The following is a 6,411-nucleotide window of genomic DNA, read 5'->3' as shown; positions in this document are numbered from 1 at the left end:
CTTCAGGACCACCTGGCACTGTCACCACGGTGCTAGAGAGCCCCTGGTGCCAGAGAGGCACTGCCATGCAAGGGAGGAGAAGGGATTTACAGCCCCACAGGACCAGGTTCATCTGGCTAGTGGCTCCACGCCAAAACCTGCAGCACTGAGCGCTTTGGCCCAGCCAGCTCGGTTTCTTAAGTCATTTCCCGGACTGAGAGAAAATGCAGAATTGCGCAAGGACTCCAGGCGGCTGGTGTCTCAGCACCATGTCACCTCAAGGCACAGGGTGCCGCTAAAGCAGTGTGCTGCCCAGCGGCCGCAGGCAGCTCCGGCCTGGATGTGGGGCCAGGCGGGACGTGGGCGCGCAGGGGCGAGCTCGCAGGCAGGGCTCTCACCTCCACAGCCGCACACGTAACCCACCCTTAGTGCACACACCCCCGTCCCTGGGGCTGGTAACGCAGCGAACAAAAGCTCTCCTGATGTTTGCAGAGATGTAGAAGGGGGTTAGGGACTCCTCGTCCTGACTGTTCCCCTTACCGATGCATCTGAATACATTAGAAAGCAAAATAAATCCAGCCAGTAAGGACTTTCTCAGGACACACCACAGCCACCTTACCGGCAATTAATCACAGAGCTAACTTGTTTCCCTTCTGCTGACAAATGCTTACACCAGCAGAGAACTGAGAGGCTGGTGTGAAGGCAACCAACCCTATAAAAGAACTGAGTTTGAACGGGGACCACATTCTTTAGCTTCTAGCAAATCCGGTGCGTCTGTGTCTCTGGCTTACTGGAGGATGCTCTTCATGCAATAATTAAAGAACTGTCTGTTTTGGGCAGCAAGAGCAATAACTGAGAGACAAGTCAATCGGGAGTCTTCTGAAGACTTCAAGAGACCCTGGGTCAAGTCCTGAGGGAGCAGGAAGTAAGCACGACTTATCTACGAGATCAATGCTTCGTGTTCAGCAGCCTGCACAGAAAGCTGGCATCTACTCTGCAGCTCTGCTTACACGGTAGAAGTGTTGATACATTTTTATCCCAGGATCTTTAAATAGCCCTATGTTGTGTGAAAACCGTCACAGCCTTCACTGCATGTCCCAGGCAGGAGAGAGCAGAGCCCCAGCCCTGAACATCCCAAAGCCGTTGATATTTCAAACCTTCATCTGAGCTTAGCAGACAAGGTCCTTTATTTGCAGTGACAGAGGACTGCATTTCCCCGTGAGCTCATCATCTACCCCCTTGTGACATCACTGCAGACTATTTATCTAAGAAACCTGATAAACCCTTCAGGTTTTTTTGTGCATTTAAATCAATCCATCGTTGCTACAGATAAGCGGCCATTTGGGGTTATTTGAGTGCAAACTGCAGATAAGAAAACTGACTCCTGGAGGCTTTTGTCATCTCCTTTTGCAAGCGTTTGTTTCTGACCCTCTCAATACACAAGTTCTCTGTGAGGTTGTTCATCTGTGGGAAAGTACAGTGCTTGGGCAGTGGCTGGGGAATCTGCTCTGCCCTTGGGACTCCCAGAGCCTGAATTTGCGTGTCTCACTTGCATGGGTGAGTTGGTGGGTGGGTGCATGTGTGGGCGTGAGTGCACGGCCCTGCTGCCAGCCCCCAGCCTTCCCCGAGCGCTCCTGCAGAGCGGGCTGAGGGCTGGGCAGCTGTTAGGTGGGCAATGCCCCTCTGGAAAAGGCTGTGACAGAATTTGGGAACTAGGAGCCTTGCATGACAAAAGGGATCCAGCTGTGTATCATCTTTTGTGAACTTAGAGCAAAATAGGTGGGAAGAGAGCCCTTTACCTTCTGCGTGCTGCAGTAAATAAACAGGGACCCTGTGATTTGACAAGGATAAAAGAGATTCAATTTCATTTGTGAGAATGGAACAGTACTGCAAGGTGGAGAGAAAGTTTTAGCCAGAAGTACAGGATTCACCCAGCAAGGTCTGATTCCTACAGCTCAGCTGTGTAGGAGCAACTACACCTCCTCACTCCCCTGCCCCCAGGCTCCAGCCTGGTATTTATTACCTCCCCTAACAGAGTGAGCTGCCTCCGTGCACAGCAGCAGCGCGCAGGGCCATTCATCTGCAGCTCAGCCACAGCAGGCACAACCTTTCCACTGAATCCTATCTCACAGCCCCGGCCAGGTGGATTTCATGTGTATCCAATCAGTTTTTTCTCCTTTGCCAAATAACTTCAGAATACCCAGCTGGCACAAAGAGCTAATCTGCAAACAGCTGTTTCTGTGCACATATAAAGCTTGGGTATGAGCTGTAGCATGCTATGCTGGTTTTCAGCTAAGTTTTTTCAGCTCTTCAGGGACAGAAAGGAGCTACTCTGACCGTCCAGCACAAGCCTCCTGAAGAGCCCAGGTCAGTGCCTTCCCCTGTGATGCCTCAGCTACATTCCTGTCCTTTGCCATCACGGTCCAGGTAGTAATCAGAAGGGAGTGCCACAGTCACACGGGAATGAGGCAGTCCAACCTATTTCCTGATTTTCAGGATGAACAACTCTTTATACCACTTTACTCTTACACAGCATTTCCCAGAGGATGTATACCCATGCTACTAGATGAAACAATTGCAGCCTGCTCTGCCAGCAACCCACACCATAGGACACACAACTAGTTTTCCTTCCTCCATGCTGCAAGCCTTTGAGCAGCACTTATCTCTAACGCCAGTTTAGGGCCTAGCATGTTAGGACCTCTGAAAAGATCCTCGAAATAGCAGTCATCATGATAAGCTACTCCTCATTAACTAATGAACCTTTTCAAAAACCTCATAGAAGTTCTGCTTCCTTCAAACGCACCAGAGCAGACAGTCCTGGCACTTGACTATGAAGGGTCTGTCCTAGACTGCAGGAACTATTACACCTGCTAAACCCCCCGCACTTCTCAGTAGGACATACAAGTGCCACAGCCACCCCCCTGTCATTTCCCCGACTCAAACAATTTAATTGAGCATTGAAAATAATTGATTACAAATCATTTGCAGCAGCTGAACTGCTAATTCTCATCATCTGCTGAGCTTTTTTTCCCCTACAGATGTAAGCACAGGGGGTCTATTCCGTTATTTTTCGGTCTGTTTTTCCAAGCTGACTGAGTCTGCACCCTTCCTCCTGACCACCACGCTAGCCATCAAGGGAACATCTAACGCATCCTTGTATTTTTTGTGGCTATAATATGTTAACTCAATTCGTCGGGGCATGTATATTTCCTGAGGAGAGCGTAAAGGAAAGGAACATCTCTTCCAGGGGTGTGTAAGGCTGCGGTGCTGGACCTCTCAGGCTGCGTTCCCCCACTACCACACAAGTAAGATGGAGTTTCTCCTCTCTCCTGAGCAGCCAAATAAATAAAGTAAAGAAAAGGCTATTTTAACATGTTTGTAATTGTGGCTTTATCCTAGAAGGTAAGACACCCTGGGGAAAAAAACTGACGGGTATTTATTATTTCTGCAACTCCTGGTATTCCTATTACCTGTTATTTTGGTGTCTTTTTGATTTCTCTGCATGTAATTGGCTCTAAACATATATACCTTTGAAGCACCTATTAAAAAGAAAGCATTAAATAAAAATAGCCTGTCCAGCAGACGTACACTGTGATGACTTTGCTAAGTGTTGTGCCTGTTCGCTATTTACAAGCTTCTCCCCTGCCCTTGCAGCAGGAATGCTGTAGGTAGGACTAAAGGAAGCAACAAAACAAGAACAAAAGCCAGGTTTCCCTGGCAGCACAACTGATGTGCCTTTCTAATGCGTCGCCTTATCTGCCTCACAGAGTAGCGATAGCCCCTTGCAGAAGAGAAAAATAAATTACACCGCAATTAAGCACTTTTATTCTGCTTTTCTTGTGTTCCCAGTGAGGGAAGGCTGTGTCATTCCACCCGCATCCATTTAGAGAGAAGTGCACGCCTGCTTACTGAGAGCCTTGGACACTTGGAAATATTCCACAGGGCAGAAAAGTCCTTAAGATCTGTGCAGCCTGCCACCCAATACATTTCAGTCTGTAAAGTTACATGGTCATTTCTTCATTTGCTCCAGGTGGGGGCAAAGCCCCACGTTCCTATTTCCTGGTTTCTGTGTTGTCCTCACCCCTCCTCTTACTTTCTTGCACAGCTCTAACCTCGGCTTCCAGGATTACCCAGGGGCCTTTCTCTGAGGTGAAAGTTGCTGTACGAATAACAACTGAAAGTCAAAGTTCAGGCTCTTTTCTCAGCTCAGCTGCTAATGCAACCATTTATTTTTTCTTCCCCTCTTTAATTCCCAGCTGCTTCTCTGGGAGGAAGCCCCTGTGTTTGGGGATGTTGGTTTGTGCTGACTGCAAGAGCCTGGATAACTCAATTCATGGAACGAGCGTAAGAGGGGACGACCCTTCATTTTCAGCCTGCCTCTGAATGATTGTGTGGCCTAACACAATCAGTTGGGCTGCCCGTGCATAATCTATCAGATGCGTCAGGTAACTCTTGTGGCTAACTGCATCCCCCAAACGTAGCTTTTCTTATGGGAACGTGTGAGAACTTCTCTCCAGTGCCTGATCAGTACCAACGTCAAGTGAACGCTTGGAACTTTCATCACAAGATTCCCCAAACATGTCAGGACTTAATTATCTGCAACATCTGTACTCCTCTATGACATTTGTCTGAAACCGATAAATACATTATTAGCGATCCCCACAAGCTGACTTGATCTGCCCAGTATTTCATAAACAGAGGCAGTGTACCACGGGGAACTGGAGGTTGTGCATCTCTGTGGCACGCTCTGCTGCACCTGTATGTCTCAGGCACTTAGCGGTTTGGCCTGAGAACTGTCTGCGTAATGACTAATGTAATCAGAAGTCAGTCTCGACTAGACCCTCTACACATCGCTACATGGAAGGGAAAAAAAAAGCATTAAGTCTGGGCTGCTAAAAGCTAGGTTGAAATCCTCTGAGTACATCCCAGTAACAACAATTAACAGGGCTGGATGTCTCCTGTCATAGCCTATTCCCAGCCCTCCCTACACTGCTGGACTAAGCAAAGCAGCCTGTTTGTTTTTCTAGCACAAGCTGACCTTCTGTGCAGTCGATATCTAAAACACATTGTCTGAGAAGAGGGAGTTCGCAACACTGAATTATGCAATTATATGAGTGCACCCAGGCGTTTAGCAATGCAGACTGCATCCAGCCCTGCTGACTAGCTGTGATTTTCAGATCCATTGGAACCGGCATGTCTTGAAATGTGAATTCTTTGCAGATGGCTGTGTCTGCTGTAGGCAAAACTCTACTATGATATTCTAAGCAGTTCTCCTATTGTATAGCTCTGGGGCATGTGAGAGAGGGAAAGATGTGAGCAGAAAGACATTTGCAGCTCCAGTTCTGTTGTTTTTCAGATGGGCCGGGGCTGATAAGAGGAGCTGGGAATATTTCTGTAGCACCCTTTCCGACTGTGAAACTTCCAGATTCAAGGGTATCGAGGGGTCAGGATGTAGAGAAAGTACAGAGAGCAATGACTTGCTAAAATTCTTACCTTCAAAGCATATTTGAACAGCACATGCTATTTTGAAAACATCATGGAGAGCCAACAAGTGCTGAAACTCTACAGGCATATAGCTTTGTAGCAGAACTGTAGAATGGAAAGGGACCATATGGGTTCTCTCATAGCTTGCATACCTACATAAAATTATTAGCAAGTCCAATATCCTGATTATCTTTCATGGAAACATTTGTATGCTTGTGGTTTTGATGATCAGATTCCCTATTTCAAATGTTTTGAAATAAAAAAAAAATGTTTAGGGTTAATTACTGTGTTTATAGTTTGGGGTGCGTGTCTTTTTGGTTTCATGTTTTGGTAAAAAAACAAAAAAAAAGAGGCAATATTACTGAGCTGTGCTTTTAGATTTGGAGGAGTTTACATATCTCAGAGATGGTGCAGAACTGCAGAGCTAACAGGTTGAAACTGAAAAGACATTCATGGACAGACGGGAGCTGGAGATATTCCATTCCGAATAGCCATGAATACAATCCCATCAAAGAAAAAGAAACAAAAAGAAGCACTTAGATCTAGTATTTTAAGTTCTGGCTTCATTTAGCTCAGTGAACACTCGGAGAAATTCCACTAAACCAGTGGAATTATTTTTTATTGTACCACTGTAATGGTCAAAACCTGACCGATAGAAAAGGATTCTGGGAAGCACAGATATGAATCAGATCTATCGTTTTCATCCTTGTAATTTTAAATCTTAAGTGCTCTGTATAGTTTTAATAGATGTGTCAGACAGAGGAACCATTATCATCTCTGCTTTATGGGGAAGCTACCCGATTAGATGATTTGCCCAGGGCTGTACTTTCTGAAAGAGCCAAGAACTGAACCAGACTGGTCCAGTCTCAACGTCTCAACCACAGGGTCATCGTTCCCTTCTTTGAAATGGTTTCTGAAATCATGACTATACTGTCTGGAAGCCAAACT

At 46.5% G+C, this 6,411-nt stretch overlaps 1 long non-coding RNA gene across 1 annotated transcript; it reads left to right on the top strand.

Moving 5' to 3' along the window:
• The first annotated feature begins 1,382 nt into the window (after positions 1-1,382).
• Positions 1,383-5,147, top strand: LOC310884287. The gene is made up of 2 exons (XR_014574122.1): positions 1,383-2,346; positions 4,236-5,147. It is a non-coding gene; the product is annotated as an uncharacterized lncRNA (long non-coding RNA).
• The last annotated feature ends 1,264 nt before the right edge of the window (positions 5,148-6,411 follow it).

The sequence above is a fragment of the Anser anser genome (assembly GCF_964211835.1).
Source record: "Anser anser genome assembly, chromosome: 20".
Lineage (NCBI taxonomy): Eukaryota > Metazoa > Chordata > Aves > Anseriformes > Anatidae > Anser > Anser anser.
The sequence above is the reverse complement of the archived record's forward strand: the minus strand, read 5'-3'. Positions and strand labels throughout refer to the sequence as shown.